A 12,330-nucleotide genomic window follows, 5' to 3' on the forward strand; every position below is an offset into this window, starting at 1 on the left:
TTTCCATATCCAGTATTGCACATCCATTCCACCACCATTTCACCGCCGTGTGGACATTTTAGGTAAAGCAGTTGAGACAGTTTCATTCCAGTGTGTTCAGAACAGTGAACAGAACAACAGTATGCTGAGGAGTGGACATATCCCATGAAAATAAGGACAAAAGAGCCTTTCAAGCCTGTTCCTTCATTAAAGTATAAAAACAATAGAGTTTAGCTTAGTCTTTTGTTTTAGTTTAGTCTTTGCCAGTGCAGCAGCATCTGGATGGGGGGGGGGGGGGGGGGGGTTGGTAATAAATGTGTGGATAAGAGAAGAGTGTGTTTCAGAACCCCACAGGATTTATTTTGGATGGGGGACGGGGGGTGGGCTTGGGGTGGGCACTGTTGAGAGGCCCCCCACAGATGAGGAATGCAGTCAGTCATCAGTCCCCTGCTAAGAATGTTTGTGTGTGTGTGTGTGTGTGTGTGTGTGTGTGTGTGTGTGTGTGTGTGTGTGTGTGTGTGTGTGTGTGCGTGTGCGTGCGTATTTTTGTGTGTGTGTGTGTGGGGGGGGGGTTGTATGTGTGTGCGGCTGTGTGCAAATGTGCATACGTGCGTTCGTGTGTGTGTGTGTGTGTGTGCAAAGACAGGAAAGTGAAATATGATCTAGCAACCCATATAGCCACATTTATTTCATGCAACATTGCTCAGCCTTCCCCTGTGGATTCACCCCCTGCATTCAAACACTTTTTTCCTTACTTTTCTCTATGAATCCGATCACAAATATTCAATATATTCATATTTCACCCCCCCCCCCCCCCCCCATTTGATATTACACCAGTGAAAAGGGACTTCCATGGTCTATCCACATCACCACCTCTCTCCCTCTTTCTTGAATCATTCTACTGTTGGGTCACCAAGGCCACCGCTTCTGCCTCCTGGAGCTTGGGCCGTCGAGAACCTCTCTGACCTACATAAACACTGTGCTGTGTGTTTGCCCAGCTGCTGAAGAAAGTAACCCTTCAAGCATTCACAGAGTATTTGGTTTGCAGTCAGTGTTAGAACTCAGCCAGTTTCGATAAATGACAACCTTCACTTTCACACAAAGTTTTTGTTGAGCATATGCTGTCGCCATCTAGTGTAGGACACTGAAAATGGCAGAAAATGAGAAATTAAAATCTGTAAAGACCCAGTTATAATACATTATATGTAATAATGCAATTGCTCACCACATGTGATCTATTGAATCTCAAGTGTGAATTATGAATTAGGCATACAAAATGCAACAATTTGTGTTTTAGCTAGAAAGTCAACAGTCTGGAGGGGCAATTGGATGCTTCTTGTAAAAATGGCCTAGTAATTAGCCATACATTGGAATAGGAGGTTCTATCACTGACACAATTTTGGATGAGTTCCAGTGAGTGACATCCATTGTTGGGAAAGTTCACTTTCTACGTGAACTAGTTCAAAGTTCAGTTCACAAATTTTAAAATGAACTAGTTCAGTTCATAGTTCATAATTCAAAATTTTGAACTAAGTTCACACTTTCCAAAAATGAACTAGTTCATAGTTCTTTTTTTTTTCATATGTTGCTGCGAGCTATTATTTTTCAAAATTATTGCCACAGCCCATATAGAATGCAGTTAATTTGGGTTGAGGATCTGTCTTGACAGTCTTTTGATTTTGTATTGGCTTGCACATACCTTGAAAGGCTAGCCAGGTGCTTCAGTTCAGTGTGCCGTTTCAGGTTTGCTGTGGATGTGAAGTGCGGGCAAAGTTTGCACAGAAATGTACGATTTTTCCCATCCTCACCGACCTTGTCATAAAACTTGTTTAAATGATCATAAGACGCCTCCTTGCTGCTTTGTCGTCTACATCAGCCTTTCTCAAACTTCTTTGACCTGAGGCCCAGTCAAGGCATACTTTGGGGTCATAGGGCCCACCTACATGAACCCACCCCCTCCTCCCACCCCCCATCAAATTATAATGATATCACAATTATTATTATTTTTATACTATATTGCTATACATGCACTTCAAAACAGTCAATGTTTAAAGTGCTAAGATTGTTCACAAAAGTTTGTGAAAACATGCACATCAGAGTACTGCTTTACTACTGTAAAATATAATTAGGCCTGCAATGTTTTTGCATTGTTGGATGATGCTTGCATGAGAAATACTTCTCAAAACAAAAGCAATTATATGGGTGCCGTTGTTTTGGGATCTTTCCCTCATGCAAGCATCATACACTGATAGAATATTTATATGCTATTTAAATACATTTCATTTGAATGCCTGATTGTAAGGATTCAGGAAACACAACCAGCTTTTGTGAATGGTAAATGGCGGATCAGATCATGCGTAAATCACTGATCTGGAGATCTTTAGCTATCTTTAACTAAGACTAATTAATAGCTTTTGGCTGACTTTAATACTTAATGCTAGACAGTGTTTTATATAGTCTGTGCTCTGTTTTTATGGAAGTTCCGTAAATCCACGTCGTTCTATTAAATGTCGTTTCATAATTAAATAGCCTTCCAATAGGTTGAGCTTAGCTTTGCTACCAACGTGCACACGCATGCATTGAATAAACGCTCATACCACGACTTAATTCTATGCCTCTATGTTTGATGACACCAAATTAACAAGTATTTCCTACTAATTGCAGAAACGTTTGTTTTCTTTTTCTGTCCGCGGTTCCTTGATCAATTGCGCAGCAAATTATCAGACGATGCCCCGGGAATAATTTCACTCTGCAGACCAGCATTGTCCACGTTGCGGACCGCGGCCCATAGTTTGAGAAATGGTGACCTGCATGCTGCCATATTAAGGCCTTTTTACGGTGTGTTTTAGCCGGGTTTTCATGTGGAAGGCTGTGTAGAAATCTGGCACCCTATTGAACGAAGTTAAACTGAAAGAGCGTGCCGTTCACAGACACCAGAATGAACGAGTTCACAGTAACGTTCATCAGGCAGTAATGCAGGACGTTCAGTTCAAGTTCGGTCAAAATATGAACGAGTTCATGAACTTTCGTTCAATGAACGCGTTCAGGCACAACACTGGTGACATCAACCAAACCAACTAACTGTAAATATGTTTTCACTCAGCTTCATTCTCAATCACTTTTAAAAGGACCGTCTGGCGCAAGCAATGAAAATGTCCAAGAAGGTTCCAAAGCTTTGTGTGATGGGAGATGATGCTTTGCATTTTCACATTCAAATCTGGCATGATGAATGCCTTAAAATGGGGGAAATGGTATTTCTGTTATTGTCTCTGTATGCCTGGATTGCCTGATATTGCACTATGTAACTTTGGTGTAAGTGCATGCCTTTTCACCTTTTGACGGGCAGTCAAATGGACTTTTATGAAAGCCTGCATATTAAAAAATTATGCCAAAGCTATAGCACATTGAACATGTATGCCAAGGGATAAATACCCACACCTTGTTGCTTGGAGGACATGTGATCACAGTCATTTACTTTCAAGGCCATGCATCATCCCATGCATTTTAATATTTTGGAAAATGTGTTTCTTGCCAGTCTGTCCCACAACTATACCCACAACTAGCACAATCCCCTCTCTTCACCTAGATACCTCTCTGTTTTATCAGTTTGATAACCTTTTGTTTTCACATTTAAAGGCAAAGCCAACAGAGGCTCGGTGGAATATTATGAAATAGCCTATACTGGAGCCTCCAACTAAACATCAACTTCCAGCAGATCCTGGGTGGTATTTGTAGCCTTGTCTCACAATGCAGCCAGAGATGGGAGTACGGCCCATTACTTTGTTTTGCTTGGCTTGGCTCAAAGCAGTTTTCTGTTAGTGTCATGATCTTGACCTGGAACAATTCTGTGACTGACTTGCCCATTGTTGCCACAATGTCTTGAAGCAGATGAGCTTGGTCTACTTCATTTGTGTAGCTGTTTTTTATCCATGTCTGCTCAATCTTACTGTAGCATCCCTGTATACCATTTCATGTAACTTACGCAGAACATAGTTACTCCCCATTTGACTTAGATTCTTTTTTTGGTAATACTCTAATAAGTGCCTTTCCACTTTCCAAAAACAACGAAAGACAAATAATTTAGTTTCAATGCTTTACATTTCAGAAATAGGTGCCCTCTGGCAAGTAGTCCACCATGCAACTTTTTCGAGTATTTTCGAGTCTGATCCCATATGATCAATAATGGATATTATGTAAGTCAGGTTATGTAACACTAGGATTTTGCAATGCCTCAAAGCAGAGGACAAGGTCCCGGTTCCGGTATCTTCCACTCACGCTTGTTAAGAGCGAATAGCAAGTGATCATATTGAATTGGAAGCAGTACAAGCTATGATGAAGGCTCTACTATGTGTGATCCTAGCATTTCACTTTGCAGTCTTAGTAAGTATACTGCACTGAATATATTTTGTATAGGAGAGTAAGTAACTAGTAAGAGGCACGAGTTTACTTATGATGATAATTAGCTTTATAATGTGTATGTGAAGTATGTTCAGGAGGGATGGGTTATATTCACATTATTATTAACAGAGAACTCCTCAGGCTGTTTGTGTGTTTGCATATTTAGCCTAAGCAGTGAACTCAAAGCACACAAAAAACTCTTTGAAAATGTTGGTGAATGTTTGCTTTGTTTGCAACTGATCATCTTCAAACAGTAACTGATATCAAAACTTGTCTATTGATGAGGATGATTTTTAATAGGCCTACACTTGTATAATGTTCTGTAGTTCTTTTTGTATTAGGCCTACTAAATACAGTACTTCTAGACACTTGTTTTGTCTTGAAACACTTTCTAGTCAAGAGAGTATTTCTTGAAACATTATTTTCATGGAACAAATGCAGACTGGAGTATACCGAATCAATTTGGAAGCAAGAATGTTTTTTTTGTTTTTGGTGTTTTTTTGTTTGTTTTTTGTGCACTGTCAATATTGCCAGGGTTCAGGTCAGGGGTTAGGGTTGACATTAGCATATTGCATTTTTATTTACCTTTCTAGGGGGAGGGAATGGCGACGCCTAACACAGCCACTGGATCTTGTGAACAAATCAACATCCTTCTATGCAAAGACCTGCCTTACAACCACACCCTCATGCCAAATTTGCTAGGACACATGACTCAGGAGGATGCTGGTCTGGAAGCACATCAGTTCTACCCCCTGGTGAAAATCAAATGCTCCCAAGCAATGAAGCCTTTCATCTGCTCAGTGTATGCCCCTGAGTGTGAGTCTGGGAGTGCCCGTGCACCTTGCAAGCGAACCTGCATGGCAGCAAAACAGGGCTGCCAGCCACTCATGGCCAAGTTTGGCTTTGAGTGGCCTGAACAGCTCAACTGTGACAAATTCAGTGAAGAGACTTGCGAGGAGAGTGAGACTATTCAGAACATCACCATTTCAGATATCCCTCATCTTCTGCAAGACATTGCAGATCATGATAAAGGTAGAATATAATATCTGAGTTTTATTCAGAAACATGTGGTATTGTGATGTTGTGATGTGATCCATATCTAATATACTGCATCCATATCTTTTTCAAACCATTTGATATCAGCTTTAAGTCCAACGACCTGGCGAAAGCTATTTTTCTACAGTGATGTATCCTTTAACTGTTCTTCCTTACTATTCATTATGTGGGCCGTGTTATTGGCCCATATTGTAACAAAATTACAGTAGCAATCAGGTATTACTTTTTGTATGCTGCTTTAGAATTATACTGGTATTGACTGAATCAGCCAATTGTGCAGGTTCAGAATAATAATACTATACAAGTCAGTGTGCAATAGCATCGCGATCAATCCTAAGTGTCAATCCCATTGGCTCTCCCATGTGCAATCCATAATATCTGTGGTTGAGTTCTGTATTGCCATAAACGTTACTGGGTGCCTTACAAATACCTCTCAGAAAGATGGATCGGGCGATCTAAATAACAAAGAGTATCAAGAAATGAAGAGCTTTCTCGCTATTTTAAGACAACAGTTTACTGAACGCTGGCTGCCAGGACGTCATCACCACAGATCTTTTCGACAGATTCTGCAGGATCGTGGTAAGAACTGGGAAGCAATGAGTCATTTTTTTTATGAATAATTCAAATTCAGTGAGTTACAGGTGCTGAAGCAAAAAGTGTTGCAACCATCCCATGGTCAAGTCAATTACATTATCAACTACAAGATGGTGCATACATTGTTGTTTGTGCAAAGTAATTATCTATTAATTTACCAATTGATTCTATTAATTAGTATATGCTATTAATTACTATTAACTATTAACAACTATTATGTTTTTGTCTTCCTCTTCATTTCTATTGGCTATATATTTTGAAGAATATCAAATGAAGAGATTAATACCGGTTATTGTTTTCAACAAGAGTCAAGTTTATTTATTTATTTTAAAAAGTCTGCTTAACATCTGCCAGAAGGGGAAGCAGCCATGATTGCTCCTGAAGTCCTCCTGGTTAGTGGTTGGAGCCATCCGGTTTGCCCTGCGTAACCTCCTTCAGAACGTCCTCCTTGTGATTCTGACACTGTTCTGGGGCTGTGGGGTTCTCAGGGGTATCCCAGATGTGTCAGCAATGGCAAATGCATGGTCAGCGCAGTTCAAGGTAGTTTCATAAACCAGATTCTGAGCATCTGGTGTGAGGTCTGCCTGAACTGTAAGACCACAGTCAGGGTCCTCAATAGCAGGTGCGGGGGCCAGCAGACCCTGGGTGGGTTCAGCTATGGCAGTGGTGTCTACATTACCAGCAAGCAGAGGGGCCTCACGCTGGTCGCGGGTCCTGACCAGGACCTCAAGAATCTGGGGTGACCTCCTCAGGGTTGTTCTCCAGTGAAACACCACCTAGGTGTGCACTGTGGGTTGCCTTGTTAGATAGGAGGGGAATGGGGGTCTTCTCACTGGGGTTGGGCTCAGGTAGTTGACTTGGGACCTGGGGACCTCGACCCAACAAAGACGTGGGCTAGGTGACTTTCCCTTCCGGAAATGGTGACTTATCACCTGTTCTGCAATCCATGCTCGATTTATCTTGTGAAGTGGCTCCAGCAAACTGTAAAAAAAGTGATGAATCTCCATTCTGACTGCTCAATATAGCTCATCTCATAGATATACTGTATATTTATGCCTAGCCTAATTAAAGTTAATGCAATTAACTTTAATTAGGCTAGGCATATATATACAGTATATCTATGAGATGTGCCTAGCCTAATTAAAGTTAATGCAATTAACCAACCATTTCCATTTGGTAGGCAACCATCATCAACGCAAACAACATTACTCTTAAGCAGTTTTTACAGCAATTATCCTACGAATCACTATCAATTTGCTCATGCTGTCACACCAATTTGGATGCATTGTTCGGATGGTCGTCTTTTCTGGTGCTTTCCTCAGGGATCCAAGCAGTGACGTTGCTGGAACATCGATCGTGCAATGTGATTGAATTTTTGTAGGCCTGTTAGCCCACTGGCATTGGGTGTGAAATAGCAGATAACTGTAGATAACTACTAGTAAATAACGGCACAATCAACAAAACAAACCAAAAAATTAAATGGCTGAAAGCTCTATAGCTTTCTAACACTTTTTGAAGGACCAACTGGCACACTCAGCAAATGTAGGCTACAAATGCAGTCAAAATGATATTAATTAATTTTCATGTGTTGGCTAAATCACTTCAAATAGCTTTTGAAAAGGCCAAATCATTATTTCATTTCAAGTTAATTTATTCACCATTCATACATTCTTCATCCGCCGTTTCTGAACATGTATTTCTTGAAATCTCTTGAAGTCCCACCTCACACTGTAGAACCCCTTTCTATACCTGATACTCCTTTGCTTCACCAGTTTCATGCCCTACTTTTTTCACAGGTGTGAATTTAAGTTATAAGACAACAGAGGACCTGTGGAATATATACAAGATTGGCAAGGACGAGTATGATGAATTTGTAGTCATTCTGACAAAACTAGAGATCTTGAAAGGTAGGCTACAATACCCAATACACATGTGTGGCACACACTAGTGATGTACTGAAAAGTAAAAGTTAATTTTAAGAAAAATGTAATTTATTCCTTTATCTTTGTTTTCCCAGGACGATTTGATGCTAAGGTCCTGTCTGGTTTACCTTGTGACTGCAAGATAGCTGGGTTTACCTTTGATGAGGTGATGAGGACCAACATTTCCAAATACAGATGTGAAACTAGACAAAGGTAATATGAATGATTAAATAAATAAATTATTCTTGTCTTTCTTTAAATAGTTCATCCTGAATGCCGCCCTGTGAGAGCCTTCATGTTTGCTCTGGAGAGGACAGCCCGTTTTGTGCATAAATTGGTTGCTCATCGGATTAAACATTCAGAATAAAGAGGACAGCATGACCACTTGTTCTGTCAGTTGGAAGGAATATGTCACTATTATAATAGTGAAAGATACATTTGCCAGTTTTTGCTTAGATCTCAGAACTAACTTATGGCAAATTAAAGGGTGTTGAGATGTCAGTTCCCAGCAGGTGAGCTTCTGCAGGTGGCAACAGCAGCTTATAGGGCTATATCCCATAAGAGCAGGGCCATTGCTAGAAATGTTTGGCTCCTATATGGACAAATTTTATTTTGCCCTCTGGTAGTGACTTACAATGACATCAATAAACATTATCGATACATTTACATTCAAATTAAAAGTTTACAGTATGGTCTTAAATGGAAAAAGACTAGTTGGAATAATAATAATAAGCATAAACTTAACTGCTATAGAGATTATTACTTAGAAACAAGGTAAACAGAGAGGTTTTGAAGACTGTTAGTTCAACAAATTTAGTTTGCTATAGGCCTAGCTGGTTAGCCCATTACATACAATCAAGGGAGTATCAAATAGAGCATCACAGTCCCGCCCCTCCTCCAAGAGAGCTTAGTTTCCGGAAGTAAGTTTCCCATTCATTTCACCCATTGACGTTTTGGAAAAATCCGTATCTAAAGCTCTGTGATTGGTTAGTGAACTTAGATTCCTGATTGGCTAGCCAAACCTGAGCATCGCCATTGGCTATTCAACAGGAAGTGCCAGAACAGTCTCAAAAGTATTTGTATACTTGCAGAAAATACTTCTGCGAACGGCAGAGATTTTTAATGGCAGATTAGTTTCGTAATTGAAAGACAACAACTGTGGAAGGTTTAGTACCTGTGGAATATATTTGTAAGTGAAGGACATATGAGTAATACTTAAAATCGTTTGTGTTATTTTTTGTTAAATCACAAATAATTTTTACAGTTACAAATCCTGATACACACACACACAATACATATGAGACGCTTCTTACCCCTAAGGTGGTGCAAAAGTCTGTGCACCTGCAGAAAAGATTTGTAACTGTAGGACAACTTTTTGTATGTAGAATATTGATTTGTAATGGTAAAATATTTTGAACTGTAATATGATTTGTAGCTGTAAAACCGATCCGTACCCGTAGAATAGATTTGTAAGTGTAGGGCATATTTGTGATATTGACAATTACGTGTACAGATCATGTTTACAGTTACAAATAATTTCTACAGTTTCAAAACGTGATACACACGTACAAAACTTTTGAGTCTAATATTCTTCCATATAGGCCTGGCATGTAAACAGGATGCACACATTTTTCAATCAGAATGACAAAAAATTGTCCTACTTTATTTTCATTCAATTGGTAGGCCTAATTGCAAAAAGAATCGGGCTCTAAGTGACGATGACTAGATGACTAGAGCTCACGTATGGCAAAGCCTAATTGAACTACAAACACCACAGTGACTGTAGAACCAGGCCAGTCTAGTAAACTTGACCAAACTGCAGCACTAACTAAATTATTACCTGATTATTACAATGGTTCTCACCCACTACGGTGAGCATTTGCTGTGTAGACTATCCACTAACAGGTCATAATCATAGACTGTATGGTCACAATCAATCAAGACTTTTTTTCCTCAGTGGTTCCTCATTGGTGGAATGAATTGCCTGTAGGTGGAATGAATTGCCTATAGATAGTCACAGAGCTGCAAGAGTTCGACAGGCGTTTACAACACACAATCTACACAGCTGAAAACAACATTGGTGCCCCCTGCCCTCCCTCCAGGACTTGTAGACTGGTAGGACCAGGAAGTGAGCAGGGAACATCACCAAAGACCCCATACATCCTGCACATACTCTCTTTAACCTCCTCTCCTCTGGCAGGCACTATAGATCCCTGCTCACAAAAACAACAAGACACAAGAACAGCTTCTTTCCCACTGCCATCACTCTACTGAACAGCGGATAAGTGGGGTCATCCCCACTTTGGCCACTCACCCACTTCTCCTACACAATCCATTACATTATCATTCCAATATGTATCTTGCACACTACTTTGCACTATTACTTTTTGCACTTTACATCCCACTCCATGTGTACTTCTTGATATTATGTTTTAGGCCTATTTGTATATTTGTTTTTTTGTATATTATGTTGATGTGTGCCTATATGTATATTGTTGTCTCTATTGTACAGTATGTGTGTCTATATTAATATTTGTCTACTGAATGTTTACTACTACATGTCTATTTGTTAAATGTATAGAAATTTATAAATGTAACACCTACCGAAGTCAAATTCCTTGTATATGTAAGTATACTTGGCCAATAAAACTGATTCTGATTCTGAATTGGTACCATGGTGTAACATTGTTAAAGCTTTTAAAAGGTTAGGGGATGTAAAAAAGAACGTTCCCTAAAAATTCCCTAAGATTGCAATGTTAGCGGAACATTCCCTAAAATGTTACAATGTTAGGGGAACGTTCCCAGAACGTTCAATGTAACCAAAATGTAAATTATTAGCTGGATGCTCTACGTTGCGTTAGTTTGGGGAGTTTCAGGAAGAGTTTAAAGGCTTTTTCACCTTTGCACCATTTTAATTAATTATCTTACAGAGTTTGGATTGTTTATGATTTTTGTTTACATGAAAACTCATTATTTTTTATCTGATATTGTTCTTTATTGGTATTATTAGGCCTACTATTACTATTATGGCTAACGTAGGCTTTTCAACTATTTTTTCAACTTATTTTTAGCTAATGTAGTCATAGGCCTAGCCTAGAAGCTACCATAAGGCGCTAGAGCGCTCTTTTAGTCCAGGCAAAGTAACCCATTTTGGAGCCAAAAATAGAACTAATTGTAAAAGAATTTTTTTCAGCATAGATCATTTCTATGAGGTGTCCAGAACAACATACTAAAAGTCCTAAGAAATCCTAGTTGAGGAAATATGTTTAATTCTCATCAATCCAAGATGTGTGCCAGTATAAGGCCACACAACAATACACCCCTATGGGACTATTCTCTCCCTTTACGTCTATCAAAAAAAAACTTTACACAATGAAAGTATCCATGAAAAGTAAATTTTTTTGTATTACAAGTTTCTTTGAAAATGAATTTGAATATGCAAATGAGCTGTACACTAATCAAATATAGGCCCCCATAGGCTTATTTTTTCCCTTTACTCCTACCACAATAAAACTTTACACAATGAAAGTCTACATGAAAAGTAAAACATTTTGTATTAGAAGTTTGTTTGAAAATTAATTTGAATATGCAAATGAGCAACATACTAATCGCATATGCCCAAAATACACCCTAATGGGCTTATTTTTTCCTTTACTCCTATCACAATCAATCCTCGCAGTGAAAATATATATGGAAGGTAACATTTTTTTTTTACAATGGGTACAATGAGACATGCCCCACCCTCCTCATTAATATGCTGTCCATGCATAATACATTGGGTATTGGTAAATAGTGTATATGGCTAATACCTTTTTGGGCTGTCATGTCATGAGGAGGGTGACAAATGTCAAAATCCATGTTAGTTCACATCTTGAGGGTATATGCTTTCAGACAATATATGGTTTAAGTGGTTTAATTAGTTTTCTCTTCATGGTACAGCCCAAAATGTATCAGAACACACTTAATTTACCAATACCCCATGTGTTATGCATGGGCAGCATACTAATGAGGAGGATGGGACATGTTTCATCACATGTTAGATCACATCCTGAGGGTATAAGCTTTCAGAAAATATATGGTTTATATGGTTGAAACAGTTTTTCCTAAATGGCACAGACCCAAAGGTATGAGCCATATACCCAATTTACTCATACCCTATCTATTATGAATGGGCAGCAAAGTAAAGGGGAGGGTGAGAAAGGTCAAAACCTATGTTAGATCACATCCTGAGGGTCTAACCTTCCAGAAAATATATGGTTTATATAGTTAAATCAGTTTATGTGGTAAGAGTAAAGGAAAAATTAAGCCTATTTGGGTGTATTTCGGGCATATTCGATTAGTGTATAGCTCATTTGCATATTAAAATTAATTTTCAAAAAAA

This window comes from Alosa pseudoharengus, unplaced genomic scaffold (genome assembly GCF_046254945.1).
Source record: "Alosa pseudoharengus isolate Yale_2024_CS ecotype anadromous, Long Island Sound unplaced genomic scaffold, YU_APseudo_1.1 YU_APseudo_1.1_scf_11, whole genome shotgun sequence".
Classification (NCBI taxonomy): domain Eukaryota; kingdom Metazoa; phylum Chordata; class Actinopteri; order Clupeiformes; family Clupeidae; genus Alosa; species Alosa pseudoharengus.